The 25803-nt window shown below is 44.5% G+C and overlaps 1 protein-coding gene across 2 annotated transcripts in view; it reads right to left on the bottom strand.

Annotated features, from left to right (window-relative positions):
* LOC126236131 (acyl-CoA Delta-9 desaturase-like) overlaps window positions 1–21283 on the bottom strand; it is a 115371-nt gene extending 94088 nt beyond the window's left edge. The window contains exon 1 of one of the 2 annotated variants that reach the window (XM_049945209.1): window positions 21252–21283. The gene's annotated coding sequence lies outside the window, so the exon portion shown is untranslated. The remainder of the gene's footprint in view (window positions 1–21251) is intronic. The other variant, XM_049945212.1, reaches the window with a different exon arrangement.
* Window positions 21284–25803: the final 4520 nt, after the last annotated feature.

Here is a 25803-nt window from a genome sequence, read left to right on the forward strand (position 1 = left end):
TACAGAATCATTGGATTCTGCTTGATTTCTTATTCCGTTCAACTTTGTATCTGTATTGCACTGAAATTATCAGTGTATCGCTGTAAATGTCTTTGGTATACGCTGTTTGTCTTGTTTGGAAATACATTTGCTCACTTTACTCTTCGCCCTCAAGCTTGCATTCAGTACTGCTGCGTGCTGCCTCGGGATAGTTTTGCTGGCAGTAGTAGTTCTACGATACAGTAGTGATACACAGCAGTATGAAGAGGTCAGAAGAGTTGGCCGATCTGCATCTCGTGTGAGGAGTTCACTGAATGCGATGGCAGAGTGGCACAGTAGCGCTATGTTGAGCTGTTCCCGCATCGGTGGAAACGGAGTTACAGTACTTTTGCAATCATATGAGGGTTTCCGCGTAACTCTGTAAAACACAGAGATGTACGTTTTGGTGATAGCATATTACTGGCTTATCACTGCTGTGAAAGCGTATGCTCCACAGGGCCTGCAGCACAGTATGTCAGCTGGGCCCAACAACGTGCCGAATGGACTGCTCAGGATTGGCATCACGTTCTTTTCACCGATGAGTGTCGCATATGCCTTCAACCAGACAATCGTCAGAGACGTGTTTGGAGGCAACCCCACTATACAGGGGGTGCAGAAGGTGGAAATTGCCTGATGTTTTGGGGTGGCATTATGTGGGGCCGCGGTGGTCATGGGAAGGGCTGTAACAGCTGCACGATACGTGAATGCCATCCTCCGACCAATAGTGCAACCACATCGGCAGCATATTGGCGAGGCATTCATGGACGAAAATTCGCGCCCCCATCGTGCACATCTTGTGAATGACTTCCTTCAGGATAACGACATCGCTCGGCTAGAGTGGCCAGCATGTTCTCCAGACATGAACCCTATCGAACATGCCTGGGATTGATTGGAAAGGGCTGTTTATGGATGATGTGACCCGCCAATCGCTCTGAGGGATCTACGGCGAATCGCCGTTGAGGAGTGGGACAACCTGGACCAACTGTGCCTTGCTGAAGTTGTGGATAGTATGCCACGACGCATACAGGCATGCCTCAATGCAAGATAGCTCTCAACGGAGGCTATGTACGAAGCAGTTACTTGAATTTCGCCGATATTTCTGCTTCTTCTACCATATATAATAAACGATTAACAAGAGGAATCGAAACATTTTGATGACCTCCGTTGTCATAACATCGCAGATATGGTGAACAACCTTTGCTAGATTGTATAATTATCGAATTTTAATATGTACTTGTCTTCGGACAGATTCCACAGGTCTTATAAATTTTTGGATTAAGTTTTCAGCATCGAATGTAATTATTTTCAAATTATTTCCTATCTTATAAATATATGCGGAAAATAAATAATAATTAGTGTGGGTCTATAGTGAAAGGAAGATAATTCTCTCGTTCGGACGATTTCGGGCAAGTACCATAGTTGAAGAATTGATTGGCGACTCCATAGTGTCCTGTGCACTACGACCAGATAATGGGTATACTTGAAAAGAGAGACAGCATATTTTTAGTATCGCAAAATCGATTTTCTGTCACTGAGTGACCATCTTCAGTGCTGTATTATATAACAAATTAGTAAGCACTGGTGTCAATAAGCTTACGGCAATCACATAGACTGGAAAGGAGTCTATGTGATTGCCGTAAGCTTATTGACACCAGTGCTTACTAATTTGTTATATAATACAGCACTGAAGATGGTCACTCAGTGACAGAAAATCGATTTTGCGATAGTAAAAATATACGACCAATGCTGTCTCTCTTTTCATGTATAGTTGAAGAAGGCTAGGGAGAAAGGAAATGAAACTTCTCGGGTCGCCGGCGTCTGTGATGTTATTTCAGAGACTACAATATCGAGTCCAATCTACAAGGAAATGGGCTGTATGAGTCCACTTATCGGTATGACCTTGAACCATATCTGTCCTGTGTCCTGGATGCATGCACTGACTCGGCTGCATCCACTCCTGAGGCAAGCCGACCCGGAAGTACTGTTCCGGGATACTGGCACTTGGAAGGGACTGACGTCCAAACCGGTCCCATACGTGTCCAATGAGGGACATATTCAGGGATCTTGCTAGTGTCTGGAGCACCCGAATATCATGCAGACATTTCACAGAGATATGTGCCTTGTGTGGACAACCATTGCCTGCCTGGAAAATGGCACCACGATACTGTCACATGAGGAGTAACAAGTCAGTTCGCAGGATGTCCGTGACGCCCCGTTATGCTGTCAGAGCTCCCTCAATCACTGCTAGACGTGACCTGAATTCATAACTGATGGCTCGCGTCACAATGATGCCAGGAGTAACAGCGCTGTGCCTCACCAAAACATTGGAAGAATGGAACTTCTCTCCAAGTCGCCGTCATAGTCGCCTGCAGTGGTCATCCGGGTAGTGTAGATAAACGCGATTTACCGCTAAGCACAATGTGACGCCATTCATCAGTGGTACATGCTTATGGATCGCGACACCACCAGAAATCATTGATTTATTACCCAGCCAGGCAATAATTACTGCTCGAAAACAGCATAAAAGCCGAAATTAGCCCATACCGGAAATTATCATTAATTACAATACAAGGATGTAAAATTCTCCAAGTTCACAAATTTTTATAATTAGACTTACACGCTGCCATTACGAGGTTTGTCGACACCAGGTGAAAGACAAGACCTCGTTCACACAGTCACTGTCGGATCGCCAATGTTATCACTCGAATTTGTGATGAGACTGCATCAAATAATTGCAAGTCTTCGACGCAGTTTTAAATACCCGTGGAACTTCCAGAGTACGACTAGACTGTACCCTAGATCTTTCATTTGCTCTAATATTCCTGTTCTCTTATCTAAAAGGCATTCAGCTACCCTGACACTTGGATGTAAGGTTCGGGAATCGACATTCTACGCCCCTCACGTATGCATTGTGGGAATACAGCGAGCTCTCAGTTTCAGAGTGACTGTTAGGTCGAGTTTTCACATCACGAGACTAAGCAGATCTCCTTTCCAGCTTAGATTGGCTGTCAGTTGTTCCCTTATTGACAGGCCTCGTTTACTGTGAGCTGCGCTGATGGTCTAGAGATTAAGGCGAAACTGAAGGCAGTAATCAACACAACTACATATTCAACAACTTACGACTGCAGGGGACTACTATTTAGATTACTTGCCATACATTTTATTGATATAAGTCTCACTTATCAACGACTGAAGAGTGACTGAAAATGGCTGACTATACCTCCAAACTCCTTTAATGTTGTTATTAAAGCCCTTATATTTAAGGGCTGTCGGAGAAATATTTTCCGTGGGCTTAGAGAAATTATTAGATAGCATTTACTGCTACATGGTATGCTGTGAGAATGCTACATGTATCGCATACATGATGACTAATACATTCCGCGCTGTACATCATTTTATTCTCTGCATTCATATTGCATTTTGGTATAAAATTCCCACTTATGCAATACAACATATAAGAAGAGGAAGCCATTAGCAGGAGTATTTGTAGAGGAAGATCGATTCAATCAACACTTGCAAATGGGTAGGGTATTGTGTTCCCAATAAACAGTTTGTCCCTCAAAGATGAATCCACGAATACTTCCGATGGTTGTGCGTGTCTTTCGTACATTATTTCTCGTAGATCCTCTCTGATGCAGTATTTCCTCTTCCCTCCAGATTTATTAGCAGCAGTTTTATTAATGATGGTGTATAATAATGAACGTTTTCCCATAAGAATAAAAAAATTGCAGTTGAAATTAAAATATTAGAACAAGTTAAATTGTGACATTACATATGATTGGGCACAAAAATGTAAATAACAGACTAGGGGAATTCCCAAGCGCATGTGGGACAATAAATAGGAGAATCAAAAACAAAGATCATGGCTGTTTCTACATTAATATGTGGAACTGAGTAACGGTTCGTAAAGAAAAGATGAGAGAGTAGAACTCAGGCAGAGAAATGAGGTTTATCAGAGCGGAGGCACACTGCTGACCATTCCAAAATGCTACACCAAGATAGACCGGAGGTAACACAGCCAAATTGGTCTCGGAGATAGCACGTTATACAAAGATCACACAATTGATCAGTTGTATCCCTGACCAGGCGTGCCGGCCGCTGTGACCGAGCGGTTCTCGGCGCTTCAGTCCGGAACCGCACCGCTGCTACGGTCGCAGGTTCGAATCCTACCTCGGGCATGGATGTGTGTGATGTCCTTAGGTTAGTTAGGTTTATAGGTTTAAGTAGTTCTACGTCTAGGGGACTGATGACCTCAGATATTAAGTCCCATAATATTTAGCGCCATTTGAACCATTTTGACGAGTCGTTCCGCAGTCATCGACGAGACGTTTTCAGTAGGCGAGAGATCGGGAGAATAGGGAGGCCAAGGCGGCAATGCTATCCTATGGGCAACGAACGTTGCGTGCCACGCATGGTCGCGCATACCCTGTTGTAATGTGACCTTCGGCACTCTCCAGAGTATGGGAGGACAACGGGCTACAATACTTCAGAGATGTAACGCTGGCTAGTTAGTGTACCGGCAGTGCGTACTAGGGCGGTCCAGCACCATCCCAAACCATAACACTGGGTCCAGGACCAGTATGGAGATGAATAAAGCAACAGTTCAACAGTCTTTTATCACGGGATCTCCACACTCTAATCCGACCGTCGTGGTGGCTCAGGTAGAGTCGGGAGACAACGGTATAAACAATGTTCCATCCCGTTGTCCATGATCATTGTTCATTGTACCACTGCCGGCACAAACGCCTATGGCGTTAAAAGGCAGCTATGGACGGACGTCTTGCGGACAGTCCACTATGCTGCAAACGACGTCAAAGGGTACGGGCGGACACTGCTTGTTGCACAGCAGAACGAATTTGTTCTGATACGGTCCATGATGCAGCAGAGCATCACTGTCATGCGCACAATAAGCCTGTCATCAGGTGTTGTGGTGCAACGAGGTGGCTGTAATCGGTCTCGTCTGCCCGTCGTTCCCTTCTGCATCCAGCGATTACAGGTCACATTCACAGTGCTTGGTTCCATCCGACACTTTCACCAATTTCTCTGAAGGGTAATCCGCAGTCGTTAGAGGCAAATATTTTTCCTTGGTCGAACTCCGGAACGTGCTCGGAAGACGCTCGCTGTCTTCTAAGAGGCTTCGCAAAACAAACCCACGAAAGAACTATTCCAGTACGTCCACACAGCCCTCTGTTTCTCCTTTATATAGCACTTGCAGGTGATGCTACTGGCGCTCGTGATGCGCTGAAATGCTAATCATATACACCTCTCGTTGTCGAAAATGCATGCTGAAAATTTCGTGTGATTTGTACACTTCCTTCAGGGTGTTGCATTTTGGGTGGCTAGCAGTGTATTAGGAACGAACTGAGCATACCTAGCTTAGGAAAGACAAAGGACTAAACACGTTAATAGAACGAATAGTCTTAGGTTGTATCAGTAGCTCTTAAAAAAATATGAATGAAGAAGAAGACAAGCAACACAGAGGAAAAGTTTTTTACAACAGGTGAATGTCTACTGTCTGATGTATAAAAGCGAACAGGAGCCTGCAGGAAGATTTTTGGGTAGAGCAATCGTGAAACACTCAGAAATCTACAACCAAAAGAAATATGCACTAGTGTTAGATCACTCGGAATATGATTTAGCTAAGTTACAGCTGTGCAGCCCTCTACATACGTTTCAGTGCCAGTCATAAGTATGAACATATTACCCACTTGCCCCATTGTCACCTTCGTAATTACTGGTAACCCTCCGCACCTCAGTATCATTGTAATAAAAACTACCGTGTCAAGTGCTACTCTACAGTTCATGTTACGTCCATTTATTCTTCATGATTTTGAGAGTTTTCAATTTACAACTGCTCTTCCATGTACTACGGTCGTCTATATTTTACGAATATGAGGAGCGATCTCAAATCTCAACATTGGAACCTACAAGTAAGAACGAGATGTAACTCGGTGATCCTGGTATTGAGATAGCATGCTGATTCTCCTGGTATTTCTGTTTACAATTGCCCTTCTACACGGCATCAGATTGATAAATAATTTATAATTCTTTGAAAGAGCAGATTTGATTAACGGTGTTAGCAAATGTGCAATTTGGAACTTTTTTGATGAAAGTTGCAAATGTACACAACGTGCAATTGTTGTTTGACAATCGTATACAGTGGTTAGGGTAATGTTTAGTATGGTGCAAGGAAAAAAATACATTTATTTCTGTTATTGCAAACTTTTACTTGAGAGCCTGTAAAGTTCATCGAAATACTACGTATAAAAATGGCGTCTCCCAGCGAATGGACAACCGGAAACATATCGTCTATGATTCACACCAGAAATCATACATGTAACATTCCTTTGTTAATTTCAAGCGGTGACAGAGGAAGGGTGACAGGGGAAACCTCATTAGCTCGCAACGGGAATTACAGGCACTGTTTGCTACATTAGTGGAGAGAGTAGCGCTAAATGAGCTGCTCCTGTACTGCCCCGTGACTTCAAGGCCGCGCCATTGAGGAAGCTGTCGTCGTGCTCAGTGTTGTGTGAGCGGCGCTACTCATATCACTCTGTCCCCACAACGAAAAGTAATTTGCCGATAGGAATTCTGTTCTTTTTCAGCATTCGTTTTGCGCAACAGTAAGTTGTGGTAAACGGGAAATCTTAGAATACCAGTGGAAAATTTATTTACGAAATCATTTATTGTCTTTTCACAGCGCTTTTACTATGTCTACGGGCGTCTCGGAACTCACAGCTTCATCATCAGGACTTTAAACGTTATGTAAGCATCTTCACTGTGATGTCAACCTGCCAAAAACCAGTATCTGTGGCAGTTAAGTGGAATTTCAATTGTGGTGGAATATAAGCAGAATCGCAGAAGGACTTTTGTAATAATTTATAGTATTCTCGCGAATTTTAACAAAATATATAGATATTTTTTGTAATTCCTTGTATAATCCACCACAACTTGGTAAATTGCAATTCAGTGAGCACAATAACGCATTTCCTGCCTACTGAAATAGTACAGAAAAATCATTTCATAACGACCCTGTGATTTCGAAATGTACACTGACGTAATAGAAGTGCTATGAAAAGACGAAGACAGATTATATTTTTCAAGTTTTCCATTTATTTCACTGTCTTTGTTTCGCCAAAATAGCCACTATAAAGCGTAAAGTAACACTTCAACGTGAGTCTGTGCGCCACAGCTGCGCGTTTAAGAACCCATCTACTTGCGTAGAAAAGTCGTAGTTTATTTTTGGCTGGTAACAAGGCTGCCAATGCGCCTTTACAATAGTTTCAGAATTTACACACTGTGTTTACAAAGATACATGGGGGGTCCAATAAGAGATGCAACATATTTTTTCTGAGAGCAAGTTGGTTTTATTCAAGACTCCAATTATCCATATTATTAAACTTCGTGGGAGATTAAAACTGAGTGTTGGACCGAGACTCGAACTCGGGGCCTTTGCCTTTCGCGGGCAAGTGCTTCTGTAAGGTTTGGAAGGTAGGGGACTAGGTACTGGCAGAAGTGAAGCTGTGAGGACGGGACGTGAGTCGTGATTGGGTAGCTCAGATGGTAGAGGACTTGCCCGCGAAAGGCAAAGGTCCCGAGTTCGAGTCTCGGTCCAGCACACAGTTTTAATCTGCCTGGAAGTTTCATATCAACGCACACTCCACTGCAGAGTGAAAATATAATTCTGGCACCATATCATTCCTCACTCTAATTTTCAACATAATCTCCGTTCAATGCGACAGCCAATTCTACCTCACTAAGAGGGCCAGTATGCCCGCGTGGTACCAGCCTACTGGTCGACGTCGGAGCCAACGTCTTGCTGCATCAGTAACCTCCCTGTCATCCATGCACTGCTTACGGCGAAGTGCATCCTTCATTGGGCCAAATAGATGGAAATCCGAAGGCGCGAGATCCGGGACGAGGAAGAACGGTCCAGTGAAGTTTTGTGAGCTCCTGTCTCGTGAGTAGACTTGTGTGAAGCCTTGCGTTGTCCTGGAGAAGGAGAAGCTGGTTTGCATTTTTGTGGCGATGAACACGCTGAAGTAGTTTCTTTAATTTTCTGAGGGTAGCACAATATACACTCCTGGAAATTGAAATAAGAACACCGTGAATTCATTGTCCCAGGAAGGGGAAACTTTATTGACACATTCCTGGGGTCAGATACATCACATGATCACACTGACAGAACCACAGGCACATAGACACAGGCAACACAGCATGCACAATGTCGGCACTAGTACAGTGTATATCCACCTTTCGCAGCAATACAGGCTGCTATTCTCCCATGGAGACGATCGTAGAGATACTGGATGTAGTCCTGTGGAACGGCTTGCCATGCCATTTCCACCTGGCGCCTCAGTTGGACCAGCGTTCGTGCTGGACGTGCAGACCGCGTGAGACGACGCTTCATCCAGTCCCAAACATGCTCAATGGGGGAAAGATCCGGAGATCTTGCTGGCCAGGGTAGTTGACTTACACCTTCTAGAGCACGTTGGGTGGCACGGGATACATGCGGACGTGCATTGTCCTGTTGGAACAGCAAGTTCCCTTGCCGGTCTAGGAATGGTAGAACGATGGGTTCGATGACGGTTTGGATGTACCGTGCACTATTCAGTGTCCCCTCGACGATCACCAGTGGTGTACGGCCAGTGTAGGAGATCGCTCCCCACACCATGATGCCGGGTGTTGGCCCTGTGTGCCTCGGTCGTATGCAGTCCTGATTGTGGCGCTCACCTGCACGGCGCCAAACACGCATACGACCATCATTGGCACCAAGGCAGAAGCGACTCTCATCGCTGAAGACGACACGTCTCCATTCGTCCCTCCATTCACGCCTGTCGCGACACCACTGGAGGCGGGCTGCACGATGTTGGGGCGTGAGCGGAAGACGGCCTAACGGTGTGCGGGACCGTAGCCCAGCTTCATGGAGACGGTTGCGAATGGTCCTCGCCGATACCCCAGGAGCAACAGAGTCCCTAATTTGCTGGGAAGTGGCGGTGCGGTCTCCTACGGCACTGCGTAGGATCCTACGGTCTTGGCGTGCATCCGTGCGTTGCTGCGGTCCGGTCCCAGGTCGACGGGCACGTGCACCTTCCGCCGACCACTGGCGACAACATCGATGTACTGTGGAGACCTCACGCCCCACGTGTTGAGCAATTCGGCGGTACGTCCACCCGGCCTCCCGCATGCCCACTATACGCCCTCGCTCAAAGTCCGTCAACTGCACATACGGTTCACGTCCACGCTGTCGCGGCATGCTACCAGTGTTAAAGACTGCGATGGAGCTCCGTATGCCACGGCAAACTGGCTGACACTGACGGCGGCGGTGCACTAATGCTGCGCAGCTAGCGCCATTCGACGGCCAACACCGCGGTTCCTGGTGTGTCCGCTGTGCCGTGCGTGTGATCATTGCTTGTACAGCCCTCTCGCAGTGTCCGGAGCAAGTATGGTGGGTCTGACACACCGGTGTCAACGTGTTCTTTTTTCCATTTCCAGGAGTGTATTTCAGAGTTGACCATTGCACCATGAGGGAATATTTCAAACCGAGTAAGCCCTTAAGAGTCCCAGAAGTCTGTTACCATGACTTTAGCAGATGAGAGTGCAGCAACGATCTTTTCTTTGTACTATAGGTGGTGTGATGCAATTCCCATGGAATGCTGTTTCGTTTCCGGTTCAGAGGGATAACACCATGTTCCGTCGACTGTAACGACGTTCGACGAAAACTTGTCACGAACAGTGTCGAAACGCACAAGTGATTTCGCACAGATGGTCCTACGTTGCCCTTTATGGTCTTCTGTTAGGTGGCGAGGAACACATTGGACACACATCTTTGAGTACTCCACGAGGTGGATGAGTATGTCAGCACTGCCAACAGATACTTCTAGCTGAGCAGCGGGATCTTTCTGATTGTGATTCGTCGATCGCCTCAAATGTCAGAATCCGCTCGTTCCAACACTGCAGGAGTCACAGATGTGTACGGCCGGCCTGCACGCGGAAGATCGGACACGTTTGCGCGCCTATGAATGTCTGCGGTGCTCTGGTCTTCCACTAAAAGAAACTTACTGACAGCTCTCTGCTTTAACGCACCTCCGTTACAGACGCCATTTTCTGGGCTACATATAGCATCGCCACCAATCTGAACTTCATGAAACTACAGGGTCTGAAGCGGGAATATTTCACAAAGTCCCGCAACAAATTCCACATTTTTTCAACCAGGAATGAGTTCCATTACTTATTGAACGCCCCTAATGATGGTATCTCTGTTATACTTGAGACAGGAAATTTATTTCACAAATATTTTGTGGAGAGTCGTACTCTGCGTTTTATTTCCAACACGAGGCGAGATTTTAATTCGCCCCTTTCCATCGTGGTCGTTAATGCGCTCACTTAATTTGCCAAGGGAGTAGAGACTGCATCCCAGTCCAACACCGCACTCAAGGGAAGCAGAAGTGTTCCGTCTCTCTCTCTCTCTCTCTCTCTCTCTCTCTCTCGTTCTGTGTTGTCGAAATGGCCATGGAAGTGGAAGGAATCTCCAGGCGTTTGCCTTAAACGTCTGTGGAAATATCCAGACAAATTGAATCAGGCTGGTTCAAAATGTTTCAAATGGCTCTAAGCGCTATGGTACTTAACATCTGAGGTCATCAGTCCTCTGGACTTAGAACTACTTAAACCTAACTAACATAACGACATCACACACATCCATGCCCGAGGCAGGATTCGAACCTGCGACCGCAGCAGCAGCGCGGTTCCGGACTGAAGTGCCTAGAACCACTCCTCCACAGCGGCCGGCTCAGGCTGGTCGGAATGGGATTTGAACTCTGCTGTGCTTGAATACGAATTCCGTGAATGTCACCAAAGACGCAATCTATGGCAGTCGGTCTCAGTGATAATTACAAAATTAGGAAACTGGAAACTGTTTGCATAAAAACCATAGGCGTAATCGTTTTTTGAAGCTAGAATTGTCGGCTGGAATGGAGCCCTCCAGATGTAGCCACTTTCAAATATCCTGATTTGGTGTCAGGTGACAATTCTCGTGCACCGTACTCGTAGTTATAGATCCTCCGAAAAGCGCCGGCTCGATAAGGACTTGGCGCAACTAAGCTAGAAAAAGAGATAAATTGTTACGATTCTGTACACAGTGACAGCATGTAACAGACGGGGCCGTAGTGACACTACTTCCTTGAGGCATCTAGTAGGAGACGGATAGGCAGTAGGTACGAATACGCTAGTTCATCTGACCAACCAGTGACCTTTAACATTCCTGCACGGTATTGTAAGGGAAATCAAATGAGAACGGGCAGGAGACAAAACGGTAGAATTTTTGCGGTGGTCTACGGAACCACGATTGTACCCAGGCATGCACCTCTTGGTCCGAAGCAAATCGCCTGCTCGAATGCCTTTCTTCAGAACTCCGAAAATACAGAAATAACCTGGGAAAAGACAGGAGATGTGTAAGGGTTTTCCAGCGAAACTTCTGCAGCGTAGTCGAGACAACCTTGTAACGTATGCGCCCAGCGACATGTTTCTACTACTGCGCGGAAGTTTCGCTGGAAATTCCTTACACATCCTCCATACAGTTCCAGTTTCTCCCCATGCGATTTCCATACTTCTGGAGCCCTAAAGAAAGGCATTCCGGGCCGTTGATTTGCTTCGGTTGAAGAGACTCCCCCGGTACTTTGGAGGCGCTGACCGTCTCGTCTCATAGAGGGATTGAAGTAATAACAGTTATGGCGATTAGAGTTGATATAAGTAACTTACCTCTTCCCATCTGTCTCATTCTCATGAAGTAAATATATAATACACAGACGGAAGTTGAACTGAAAATAGTATGTAACAGCGTCTGTTCCACATGCTAGTGGCGACTGATCTATAAAACTCAGAAGTGGAACTCTGAGCTTAACCAGACTGAAACCTCAATTACAGTCACAAACCCAGTCCAATTAAATCAACATGGATACAGCACCTTCAAAGACAAATTACCCCACTGGGTCAAATTCCACGGTTGAAAAACCGCAAGTGGTCCATTCGGATTCTGGGGAGACCACAGAAGTGTGCATGGAGGTAAATCGGAGTACCTCAAAACCCCGTAACAACAAAATCAAACCAAAATCTAGAATCTTCCTTGGAATATTTCTGTAAAAACTTATCATAAACTGACAAATCCTCTGTGCTATGACGTATTATAATAAAATCGTCTGCATGTGCACCCCGATTTATTGTGTTATTATCCAGTCTTATTCTCTACCAACTGTAATCTTTCAACGAATAGTTAATTTGATGATGGAGGAAAGTGTGTGTAAGTGTGTGTGTGTGGGGGGGGGGGGGGGGGGGAAGGAAGGAGGGGATTAAAATTGTAAAGGAATTCCACGGCATGAACCTGTACGCAGGTTCAAAAGTATGTAGCTAAAAGTAGTTATGAAAACATGGGCAGACTTGTGTAAGGTAGTCTGGCGTGGAGAGCTCCATAAAACCAGTCTTCGGACTGAAGGCCACAACAACAACTTTTTAATCTTTTGGGTCGATCTCAGTGCCTCAGTTCGTGAGATTCCACTTGCTAGTAGCACAGATTTTACTGTAACGATTCTTCGTCTGGTGAAGTTGTATGAATAATATGTCGAACGGCTATTTTGAAAAACCAAAATTGTATCAGATCTTGAACAGTACCCGCAATAAAAATATAACGGTTTTTAATGGGGATCCTTCATTGCTCATATGTTTTGCAAGTTTTGGTCGCCTGTTTGTCTAGAAATGATATTAAAATTGTAAGAACAAATTGAGTCGTTGACTGACATTTTTTCATGGACAAACACATCTCTCATGGCCTCAGCGACATCACGTGTTTAACACGTCAACACCAAACTCCTATTTAACGAGACAAAGGGATCTTATATAAAAGTAGGCAAGTAATGTTTCAGAATAACTTCGTGGAGATCAACAATAGTGTTCACATCCTTCTTAAACATATCGATACCACGGTGTTGCAGTTTTCGGCGTATTGCCACGGTAGTATGACGTGCTCGACATCACGTGGAAGCGCGTGTGGCGTGTGTATCATTCCGCTTACCAGAAATAGGTTAACGGTACAGTTGCACGAGTTGTTGCCGGCAATGTACGTAATTCTCTGCTCACTGAAGCCACTTCCCTGCATATGGGAAAACTAGGATTGAATATGCGGCTTCCTCGCTTGCTACAAACCAATGATCTTTACTTTAGGCACAAGCATTCATAATCTATACTAAAACTTGTTTTCAAGACCTACTTTTGTAAGTTAGAAGCCCAACAACTTTACGCTGTAGCTTAATTTTTTGTAATAAATTACGACACCTAGTAATAATTAATATTTGTCGACTTACATTTTACAGAAAAAGTGTTACCATTGACTCAATGGTTGCTTTGAAAATCGCATGATTTCACGATGCTTGATGACAAACCTGGAACCTTCCCCCAATCTCTGAACCTGCTCAAGTGACCTGATGGAAATGAAGCTACAATTTAACATAGAGCCGCAAATGCTGAGAGGAAAAAATCTCAGTAGGGGCAAGACATCAACCACAGAACCTCTGCTTTTATAGTTCGTTACCCTAAACGCCACGAAGTGGCAAATACACAGCATAACAATAAAAGTAATCTGTGCAGAAGACATGTTCGCATGTCAACGTAACTTCGACGATTATGTAAGTGATTAAAGTTTCAGTCCTCTGTGTCACACAGAACGGCCACCAAAGGATATTAATGTTGTTGTGGTTTATTGTGTTACTAGGCCTGGCAGAGTATATAAGGGACATGCATAGTGTGAGACGCTGAGTGGTCAACACGAACGACGTGGAGATACGACTCACCCGTGTGAGACAGCGTTATCAGCACCTTAGAAAATTCGAAATGGAGCTTCATTGTGGGCCTCCATTTGGCCAGCTGGTCGAGTCGTATAATATCTGTAATATCCAGATTTGTGGGGCATTTGGATGTCACAGTGCCCCAATGTCTTAGATCTACTGCATGGGAAGGTAAGTGCAGGCATAAACGTCGTCGAGATTTCTTTCGACACGTCTGACAACCACGAGAGAGGATCGCTGTATTTTTCACCAAGCACTTTGTAAACCATTCACATCTGCGCCTGTCATCCGACAACAAGTAGTGGACTCCCTGCAACATTCTGTGTCATCCCGCAACATTTATCGGAGAATAACAGTAGCCGGACTGAAGAGTTACTTTCCCACGCATAGGTTTCCATGTTCATCATAACTCAAACGCCTCTTTCGAACTGATGCCGCGACCAGGAAGCATTTAATGCTGATGAATGGCGTCGGCCGCCGGTGTGGCCGTGCGGTACTAGGCGCTTCAGTCTGGAACCGCGTGACCGCTGCGGTCGCAGGTTCGAATCCTGCCTCGGGCATGGATGTGTGTGATGTCCTTAGGTTAGTCAGGTTTAAGTAGTTCTACGTTCTAGGGGACTGATGACCACAGATGTTAAGTCCCATAGTGCTCAGAGCCATTTGAACCATCTGAATGGCGTCGCATTGTGTACAGCGATGCATAGTGTAACGCCTTTCATACGAAAATACCGTTTTTCGACAAGCGAACTTTCATCCACAAACGACACGTGTCTCTATGAACTGTCTGTGTGATGATGAATTACCCCCGTGGCCACCGAGGTCCCCATATCTGTCCCAGATAGAACTCGTTATTATGTGTGCCTAACAATTTCAGTTTCCACTGGGCATGATGTTCTTTTATTATGAACTGTTCTCCGTTAACTCGTTGGGGGATCGGGGTCAATCCATCTAGGCTTAACAGTCTCCCAGAATTGCCGAATGATGATCATGAATCATGGCTCGACTCGAACGCGTCGGACTATCTGCACAATTGTCCCGTCTTACGAATGGACTGTCTTGCTTAGAAGGCACTGGGAGAAGATTTACGTAGCGCCATTAGATAGCTGTCACCTGGTGGTCAGAGGTACATCACCAATTATCGTATCAGATTCGGCTGCCTACAATTCATTGTAGCAGCTGATGTAAGTCAGCCGGGCACTTTCAAAGGAAGCATCCCGGCGTTCACCTTATAGTCCAGTCAACTAAGGAAAATCAGGGGAAGAAATCGAGTACTCACAAATTTTTGTACGGTCGTAGGAGGGAATGCCACGAACAACACATTAAAATTCCTAACAGAAGGGGTGTGTATGTTCACGTATGGAGGAGAAAAGCGCTGACCGTAATCCTGTGACCTACATTTCCTCGCTCCTCCACCATCCACTGCCCCCCGCCCCTCAAACCTGTACTCAGTTGCACAACACAACATAGCCTTTAATATGGCTCTTTAATCAACTTCATTAAAAAATAAATATTGATTTAATACGTTGAAACAATATTTTCAATAATCCGTGATTTTTCCATCCCCTGCAATGCGGAAACTACACTGAAGAACCAAAGAAATTAGTACACCTGCCTAATAACGCGTAGAGCCCCCGCGACCACGCAGACGTGCCTCAACATGGCATGGAATGAACTCGACTAATGTCTGAATAGGCCTGGGGGGAACTGACACCATGAATCGTACAGGGCTGTCCATAAATCCGCAAAAGTACGAGGGGCAGAGATCTCTTCTGAACAGCACGTTGCAAGGCATCCCAGATATGCTAAATAATGTACATGTCTGGGGAGTCTGGCGGCCAGCGGAAGTGTTTGAACTAAGAAGAATGTTCCTGAAGCCACTCTGTAGCAACTCTGGAAGTGTGGAGTGTCGCATTGTCCTGCTGGAATTGCCAAAGTCCGTCGGAATGCGATGGACATGAATGGATGCAGATGATGAGACAGGATACTTACGTACGTGTCACCTGTCAGAGTCGTATGTAGATGCATCAGTGGTCCCATATCACTCCAACTGCACGCGTCCCACGCCATTACAGAGCTTCCACGAGCTTCAACAGTTCCCTGCTGACATACAGGGTCCATGTATTCATGAGGTTGGCTCCATACCCGTGCACTTCCATCTGCTCGACAGGATTTGGAGCGGTACTTGTCTGACAAGGTAACATGTTTCCCGTCACCAAGAGTCCCATGTCGGTGTAGTCGGGCCCAGGCGAGGCGTAAAGCTTTGTGTCGTGCAGTCATCAATGCTACACGATTGGGCATTCGGCTCCGAAAGCCCATGTCGATGATGTTTCGTTGAATTGTTTGAACGCTGACATTTGTTAGTGGACCACCATTGAAATCTGCAGCAATTTTGGGGAAGGTTGCACTTCTGTCACGTTGAACGATTCTCTTCAGTCGTCGTTGATCCCGGTCTTGCAGAATTTTTTCCTGTCGCAGCGGTGTCGGAGATTTGATGTTTTACCGGATTCCTGATATTCACTGTACACTCGTGAAATGGTCCGTACGAGAAAATCCGCACTTCATCGCTGCCTCGGAGATGCTGTGTCCCACCGCTCGTGCGTCGACTATAATACCACGTTCAAACTCACTTAAATCTTGATAAGCTCCCATTGTAGCAGCAGTAACGTACCTAACAACTGCGCCAGATTTTTGTTGTCTTATATAGGCGTTGCCGACCGCAGCGCCGTATTCGGCCTGTTTACACATCTGCGTATTTGGATGCGCATGCCTGTACCAGTTTCTATGGCACTTCACTGTCTGATTCCTCGAGAAAAAATGAATAGAATGTTTCTGTAGGGTATTTAATGTAGTTAAATTTTATGCTAGGAAACAATTTCACTAGAAGCCGCGATGTTCGAGTTTTTCAAGAAAAACATAACACTGTGACCTTTAAACGCCTTGGCCCCTTCCCACTCCAACGCTCACACCCGACTGGTCAGGACTTTTAGCATGTTACTCATGGCACTACGTCCTATCAATGTGCAAAAATTTGCGACTATACGACTTCTTTCTCCTAATCGAACTTCTCTGGTCTTCATTGACAAAGCTATTACGTTATTTAGAGAAATTACGGACAACCTAAATTTGGATGGCGGGCAAGGTGTTAGCGTTCTCACTTCAGAGAGTCCGCTATCTTACCACCGTCGAGCACTAGTGTACCACATCGCATTTAAAACCTATTTACCAGAGACGCATATTTCAATAAGGGCTCGTTACCAAACAAAAAATTTCTGTCAATTTGTAAATATCTGCTGCCAGTTGTCTACAACCAACGCGCGAAGACTCAGTAAGAGCTTCGCGGTTCCTCCCACATTTCAAACTGCGGTCTGTACCGGCTCCGACAGGCAAACATCCCGTCCGCTATCGTAACGCTTTACGACTCCCAAACGTATACATTTGCTTCCAAGAAGTAAAAAGCACTTTGCATAGCCCGTGACGTGGCCAATGCGTCGTGTGTGAGTGTGTGCACGCGCAGGCCTTTCCGTAGTAAATAACGTTTTGTTACGTTTCCAGCGCCTCGTAAAAGAAGCTGAGTAAAGTTCAAACATCATGAAAGAGTTTGTGCGCTGTCGACTAAGTCGTGGATCGAGGATGTTTGAGAACTTCATCTCTAAATATTTTGGTTTGACAGGTCACATTGCCGCACGGGATTAGCCGAGCGGTCTCAGGCGCTGCAGTCATGGACTGTGCGGCTGGTCCCGCCGGAGGTTCGAGTCCTCCCTCGGGCATGGGTGTGTGTAAGTTTAGGGACTGATAACCTTAGCAGTTAAGTCCCATAAGATTTCACACACATTTGAATTATTATTATTATTTTTTTTTTTTGACAGGTCACACACAGAGAATTTATTGTCGTTCAGGAATATAATTATTGTTTTTAATCTTTGGTTTATGAGTAATAGACATGGGCCTGGTGCGTGTTTCATGGTACGTTACGCACGCCCTTAAATGTGACAAATGTAACGTTCTGGATCCATTACGGACTACTGACTATTGAAGCTCAGCGGAAAAATTACGAGTTGCAAGCTTTTCAGGACTGTGTTGCACTTTATTCCAAATGAAACCAGACGTTTATCTGATTGTCCCAATATAATTATGCATTCACGATGTGATAACTGAATTCTGTTTTACGTAGTTTGACGATAACTACTGCGTCGGTATGCATTCCACAATGAAGCATGGCCGAATGTTTCAACACATCTTACATAATTTCGGAAGGTATATACGGACGACCTTGCAGTGACTAGAAATAAAGAAGCTACAATGTCTGGCTGCAATTAAAAGAACAATTGAGCGAGATGACCTTGCTAGCTGTGCCATTTATAAAGCAAGGAAAATGAAGTGGTCTACAGCAGGTGTTCCCAGGCTTTCTGTTGCTGCGTGCCACTTGAAATTTTTGAAAAGTTGGGCGTACCACTACTATTTGTTCAATTTTGAACAAACCTCGAGGTGTAGGTGTGAAGTTTTCGTTCCTCTGCAGTTCTAAAAATAGCCATGTACGCGTATGAGGTTTTTATCAAGTTAATTTCAGCGTTAACAAAATTTGCCATTGATTTGGATTATTTGTTACAAAACGCAGATTTCGTATGAGAAAAGGCCACTACCTCAGTTTGGTTACATCTTTGATGGCGTCTATAAGCATACAGTCCATTGGAGAACTGGGTATCACTGGTTTCTTTACCGGTCTTTACTGTAAAGCTAAATTGTAGTAGATTTCATCATACTTGCGGTTTGGTGTTGGGTTAGGTTTTTTAACTGCATCCCTGGAAGTGTGAGGCTTAAAAATCACTTTACGGTTAACTTAGAACACTATCACGTATAAGTCAAGCACTCAAGTGAAACTCCGCGTCGCATTTTTTGTAGTCAAGAATCAGCTCGCTGTAATACGCTCACTCCGGTTCCAGACGCAACCTTTCTTCGTTTCACGACGCCATTTAATGCAACGCCAAAGAGGGTGACAGTAACAACAATAAACTGTTCACTGCATAATGACTATTGCATCGCCACTCATCGGAACAACAAATAAGTTGACAGCAGTTGCAAAGCGGCACGAAAATTTTACTGTAACCAACGACAAGACTAGATCAAAATGTCGCCAACGTCAAAACGAGATCAATCGTTCCTGGCCATTGCAACGACGACTAATGAAGGCAGGGGTTGGGTTGGTACAATCCGACCCTCTTATGTCCTCCGTAGAGTCAAAAGTAATCATTCTGTGGTAAACAACAATGTTGTTGTTGTGGTCTTCAGTCCTAAGACTGGTTTGATGCAGCTCTCCATGCTAATCTATCCTGTGCAAGCTCCTTCATCTCCCAGTACTTACCGCAACCTACATCCTTCTGAATCCGCTTAGTGTATTCATCTCTTGGTCTCCCTCTACGATTTTTACCCTCCACGCTACCCTCCAATGCTAAATTTGTGATCTCTTGATGCCTCAGGACATGTCCTACCAACCGATCCCTTCTTCTAGTCAAGTTGTGCCACAAACTTCTCTTCTCCCCAATCCTATTCAATACCTCCTCATTAGTTACGTGATCTACCCACCTAATCTACCCACAACAATATACGAATGATACTTTCATCAATGAGTTTTCTCACTATTAAGTTACTTTGAAAATACAGTAACGCAAGAGAACAATTTTACTTATAATGGTGTTTTGTTTACTTGGACACGGAATACTAGAAATGACCCTGCGTACGGCCAGTGGTACACTTACAACCGTCTGACAACCCATGGTCTACAGGATCCATTAGATAGAGCACAAACAGGAATTCTGACCGAGAAATCAAAAAGATGCATCTCAAGAGGTCAGCGTCTCGTTCATCCTCTAGCTTCAGTAAACGTACATGTTATAGCCGAGGTTAGTGCCACAAGAAAACTGAGCAGTTTCAAAAATGCGCCGTTAGCAATAGGCTTTAGATGGGATATCAGAATATGGTCATTAATCATGAGATGTGTTCATGCAAGGAAATGCCGAGTGTTGTAATGGCGCTTCTGACTGTTAGCTGTTGCATTAAACTCTGTCTTCCGGAACAACCAACACGCTTAACAACTGTAAAGTCTTTCCTTAATGCTTCCAGTTGTTCAGCTTAAGAACATTACATCACTAACGAACTTTCGTGCAAGTATATGTTAGCCCGCCTGGTTAGCCGATCGGTCTAACGCACGGCTTTCCGGAGTGGGAAGTAGCGCCTGGTCCCAGGCACGAATCCGCCGGGAATCCGCCCGGCGGACTTGTGTCGAGGTCCGGTGAACCGGCCAGTCTGTGGATGGTTTTTAGGCGGTTTTCCAACTGCCTCGGCGAATGCAGGCTGGTTCCCCTTATTCCGCCTCAGCTACACTACGTCGGTGATTGCTGCCCTAACAAGTTCTCTGCGTACGCGTACACCACCATTACTCTACCACACAAACATAGGGGTTACACTCGTCTGGTGTGAGACGTTCTCTGGGGGGGGCGGGAGGTTTCCACCGGGGGCCGAACCGTACAATAACCCTGGGTTCGGTGTGGGGCGGCGGAGGGGTGTACTGCGGTAGTCGTCGTGTGGTTTAGGACCACTGCAGCTGCGGCGGGGATGAAGCCTCTCCGTCGTATCTAGGTCCCCAGTTAACATACAACACACAAGTATATGTTGGTTCCCTATAATATCACTTAATTTATGCACTATATATTTCCCGCAAGCATCAAATTCATCGTTAGAACGAACGGCGTTCTATGTTTGACCAAGATTTTCTCGAATGCTGGTCTTCGACAATCAAATAGGAGAGCAAATAAAATTATCACAAAGAAGGATCGCTTCTATTTTCGCACTCTCTTTGCAATCAAATGTTCCAGATGAGTTGATCTTTTAATGAACCACTTCTTTTGTTCTTTAGGATCCACTTCCTCTTAGTTATTAACAAAAGCGGCGTATGACTTGTTTTTCTTGATTCGGTTATGGTAAACTTAAGATTTTACATGTCAGAGGCAAGGAAAATGAATATTTCATGATTCAAGTGTCGTAAGTGTGACATTTTCTTTCGCACTAAAATAACATTTGGACACTCTAGCGTCAGTGAGAGTAAACTGGTAGCTGAGCTGAAGTTTGAGCGTCTTAATGCACTGACTTGTTGGCAATCTCGCATACACACAAAACTCCAGCACATGAGTGTTTTGCGACTTTGTCAAGCTTCATTCATTTCATGCGAGACTGTCAAACTTACGTCCACACGTAACGTTCTATTTGAGAAATCTGGCTTGACAATGCAAAACTGACGACAAAACGTTGCGTGTAGACCAGGCTAAAAAAGCGGCCAACGCCGTATCGATGCGCCTGTGAGAGGGCCAACACAGCCTTAAGGAAAGATCGCGTTTTGAGCGAACCCACCTGCACGTGGCTCCAAGTCCGTTCTCGTTGCCGATGCCGCAGCCAATAGCGGCAGCTGGTGCTCGTTCGCCCTTATATGCGCCGGTCGTCTGCTCCGTGGCGCAAGTCGCGGGTCGCCGATTATCAGCAAGTAGCGAGAGCTCTTTCCCACAGTGACACCTCTGCAGCGGCGAGCAGAAATAATAGGCCGTCGCTTTCGCGCTTATCGGCCGCATCAAGAACGCTTCCGGTCAGAGCTGGGGCAGAGTTACCTAACGATGCATAGCTCGGTTTGCATTGAGATGTTTTTCCTGCCGGTGGACTCCAGTGGAAAAGAAGAGTTTGACCCTATATCATTTGGCGATACGTTATTCCACTAATGATGGAACCGGGATTCTACACTTTGTTGCAATTTTCTTTTGGGAAAAAAAAGTGCAGTGCAGTGTCGATTATCCGAACGTCGGTCAACCGAATGATTGTTTAACCGATTGTTAACCGCTCATGCGTACCGTCCTCCCCAAACTATCGTCTTGCTCCCCCTCACCCCTCTCTCCACTCCCCCTCCTGCGCACCAATGCGGAGTTGCCGACAATAGTAATGGTTTGTGCTCTGTTACGATCACTTGTGTCAACTTCTCTGCGTCAAGTAAACTTGCGATATAAAGTGCATAAACATAAATGTGTTGTCCTTTCTAAGGTTGACCAGACGTCCCAGTGTTGTCGGGGCAGTCCAGATTTTAAAAAAATGGTTCAAATGGCTCTGAGCACTGTAGGACTTAACTTCTGAGGTCATCAGTCCCCTATAACTTACAACTACTTAAACCTAACTAACCTAAGGACATCACACACATCGATGCCCGAGGCAGGAATCGAACCTGCGACAGTAGCGGTGGCGCGATTCCAGACTGAAGCGCCTAGAACCGCTCGGCCACCCCGACCGGCCCAGTTTTTCACACAAATGTCCTGGTGTCCTGAGAAAATCATTCGGGACACATAAGTGTCCCTGTTTTTAATCAAGAAACAAAATGCGGACAATAATATTCCACATTTAATTAAATATTTGCGAAAAACAAGTATCCTAGAAGTAAAACGTAATAGAAATATATATTTTCATAATACCCACTATAGGCTGACCACATTCGGTTCAACTCATCTCATGCCTAAAGAAAAAGTTAGGGATATGTTGAAAAGAAAAGCAGGTATTACCTACCTCCGCCTCTAACTTGCCGACGTTCCACTTCATGGTCTCGAGACAAGTAAAAACAAAATCCAAGGATATATAAAGGACCATTTCTCCTAACGGGACTGCAGCCATATGGAAGTTAATATTGTGAAGAATGTGAGTGATGCGGCGTGTGTTAGAAGTGCTTACCGAATATTGGTTGATAGTCAAACTACATCTGAAATTTTCTATATAATTACTCATTAGTAATGTGGTACACTTTTTAGGATTAACAGATTGTACCTAAATACCTAACAAGTGAATAAACATGGCAGAAAATATATCTGCGCTATTACAATAAAAAGTATATATCAGTCTTCATTTATTTCTAAAGAAAAGAATTTTTTTTTTTTTTTTGTATGTAATGTACCTGCATGTTCCATTCCAATACACAAATTGAAGACACATTCTTGCCATGGGTTTTGCAGCTGCTGCATCGTCATAGGCCTATTAACGATTTCAAAATAACACTATAACTGACAATGAATGTAACCGTAAATGTACTAATGAAGTTAGGTACAAAGTGTAAACAGAAGTGTCCCGGTTTTTTCTCTTTGAAATCTGGTCATCCTATACCTTCTGTGAGAGATAAATACGAGAGGTGAATCTGCAAGTTATCTAATGAGTACAACGGTAGTAAGTCGATGTATATAAAAGATGTGCATCACTCGAAAACTCGTGAAACTATGAAGGTTCAAATGGCTCTGAGCACTACGCGACTTAACTTCTTAGGTCATCAGTCGCCTAGAACTTAGAACTAATTAAGCCTAACTAACCTAAGGACATCACACACATCCATGCCCGAGGCAGGATTCGAACCTGCGACCGTAGCGGTCGCTCGGCTCCAGACTGTAGCGCCCAGAACCGCACGGCCACAACGGTCGGCAACGTGAAACTATGAAGCTTGTCACAAACAAGGATCTAGGTGATGGTGCTTACAAGTTGCCTACACAAAGAAGATCACAACCACTTGTCCTATTCTATGTAAAAAGGCAGTTAAATTTCATGAAAATCTTGGAGGCCCGTCGAATTTCAAGGCAGTCTCGGCCGGATTACAGCGTTTTAAGTCAAAATACTGCATTCGTGAGTTTCTAATACAGGAGAAAAAAACTAAGGGACTTATCGTGGAAGAAGATCACACTCTCGAAAACGTTTATAATGCTGACGAAACTGACCTCAGTTGAAACGTTTTGTCAAAAAAACTCCCGTTTCAAGTGGTGAATCAGCAGCACCTGGTTCTTAAATAAGTAAGGATCGTGCTACTGCTTTAGCTTGCGTTGATGGTACTGGTAGCCACCAATTTCCTATGCTCGCCTGAATGGATTCTGCGCTTCTCACGGTATGTTTTATGGAAGTTGTCATACGTTCTATAAAAGCTCACAGCTTAAAAAATGGCAAAAGGGAAAAAAAACGTTATCGTTCCTTGACAACGCACAACTCAACTATCATGTGATACCCTACAAAAAAATTACGAGTTCTCCCACCTACCGTAACCTCCTTATTACAGCCCACGGATCAAGGCATTACAGGAAAGAATTGTTATATACTTTATTGTTAAAAAGAGAAGTGGCGATAGTTTGTTAATAAATAAAAAAATACTGATTTAATAGAAGCGTCCTACGTAATCGGAGCAGCATGAGATAATGTAAAGGTACAGAATAAATAAATAAATAAACATGGAATAAAATGGTGGGTATGGTGGAAAGTTCACATAGTGATATGTCCGAAAAGCTCTATATGCAGAAAAAACTCAATTGCCTTGAATGTGATGAAGAACACATTAAAGAATGTATCAGTGTCGACGATGCAGATCGAAGGAATCCAATCATGCAGAATAGCGAAACTGTAGACTTAGTCTCAAAGGAATTAAAGACATTAGATGCCAGTGATCATTGATTTAAATCAATGGGGAAGGTTGAAAATTTGTGCCAGACCAGGATTCGAACCTATGTCTGCCACTTACTAGGCAGGTGCACTGACCACTGCGCCATTTTTCTTTTTTTTTTTTTTTTTTAACACAACTTACTGAGTCGAGCTACCAAGAGGACTTGATGTGTAAAGGTTTTCTTCCATTTCGATACAGAATTTTTTCTGGAAATTCGCAGCTCCATAAAATATAATCAGAAAAAAAAGCTCGCACACGCTGGTCCCTACCACAGTTATAACTGATGACTGAGCCGTTCTGACACGAGACACGGGCGGTGCCACCGGGCTACATTTTTTTTCATTTTATTTTTGATAAGGAAGGGAAAGTAAACATTTGCTCCAATTTGTAATAAGAATAGAATGGACAAAGATATATCATTTCTAGGCTGCCGTTGAGCAATATAAGAAATGAAATGTCTTCTTCTTCAGTTTTTTTTTTTTTTTTTGTGCAAGTAGTAAACAGCAATTTTATGGTGCAACAAAAGACTATCACTTCATTGTTGAAGGAAAGTTGCTCCGCTGCTCTGCGAGAGAAGGAAAATGTTAAAACGAAAATGGGACAGAAAAAAATGCCTTCTGCATTGGTGAGCATCTGAATAGTATCCTAAAATTCCGACAAGAACTAAAGTCCCAGGAAGCAAATAGGATTCATACATACAGGTCACTGGCAACCTCTGCTATCCGAAATATTGTATTTGAAGCATTTAACCGTTAATTATGATTTTCAGCATATTTCCAAATATCCTCCTGTAGTCACAATGCTGGCTCATTTTAAAGTGTTCAATTTCTATGTAAGAATAATAGTCTAGGAACGTAGCATGCCTATCCTGCATAATAAACGATGCTGTGTGGCCCATGATCCACGTTGCAGCGTTGTTTTTTGCTCGTGGATATCTCAGTTTTTGTGGCTGAATGATGTCTAAAAGGTCTACACCACTGGGCGTCGTACGGTCTATCACCGACAATCGTTGACGAAGAAATGTAGTAATTTCTTCTGCATGTCAGCACGTGAACCTATGAATAAGCGTATCGACTCTTCCGCATGCTTCTTCTTGTAAAGTTGACTATAATAGTCGTAGACGTGCGAGATGATGTCACGTTGCTTCGTGATGGCATTCTCAGCGTCATCAACGACGGCTTCAATCAACATGGCTTTACACCGTTTCGTCGTTCTCAGGATGTGGTAGAGAGAGGCCTGTTCTTCGGCGGCAACGTCCTTGGGGTGGGCTCGCACGTTGATGCCTTGCATTCGTTGGCGTTGTATCGCCGTGATTTTCGCTTTATATCGTTTGATCTTTACGTCGATATCACGAGAAGGATTGTTAGTGCGACTGTACAGTTCTCTCAAACAGCGATAATAAAATTCAATAGTCCGTTTCTGCCAGAAGCTTTTTTGTCGGGCGTAGCTCATGAGGGTGAGGCGTAA

This window comes from Schistocerca nitens, chromosome 2, assembly GCF_023898315.1.
Source record: "Schistocerca nitens isolate TAMUIC-IGC-003100 chromosome 2, iqSchNite1.1, whole genome shotgun sequence".
In the NCBI taxonomy this organism is placed as follows: Eukaryota; Metazoa; Arthropoda; class Insecta; order Orthoptera; family Acrididae; genus Schistocerca; species Schistocerca nitens.